Raw genomic sequence first — 398 nt, 5'->3', positions numbered from 1 at the left:
TTTTTGTTGTATATTTTCTTGGTTTTCTTAACATGTGTTGATAAATTGTAGGGGGAATTTTGGATATATAATTGAATAAAATGCGAGTCGTGATTACATATACACACAGTAAACTAGTAATGTGTTGCAATAGGTTTCTGTTTTCAGTTGCATCAAGGAGACTATTTGTTAATTCCGTTTTAAATATGGAATGACACTATGGCAGGCTATATTGTAATCAACTGAATATGAATTGTAGAACAGAATACTATTTTAGCAAATTTAATGACAACCTGTCCTCTACAGCTCTTAGTGATCCTAATCATTTGCAGTGCTGATGCTACTATGGCTGCTTTACACAGACAGCCCAATTCTGATCTTTCATTGGTCTTTTGACCAACCAGGTGAGCTCTGAAAAA

Source organism: Salvelinus alpinus, chromosome 26 (genome assembly GCF_045679555.1).
Source record: "Salvelinus alpinus chromosome 26, SLU_Salpinus.1, whole genome shotgun sequence".
In the NCBI taxonomy this organism is placed as follows: Eukaryota; Metazoa; Chordata; class Actinopteri; order Salmoniformes; family Salmonidae; genus Salvelinus; species Salvelinus alpinus.
The sequence above is the reverse complement of the archived record's forward strand: the minus strand, read 5'-3'. Positions refer to the sequence as shown.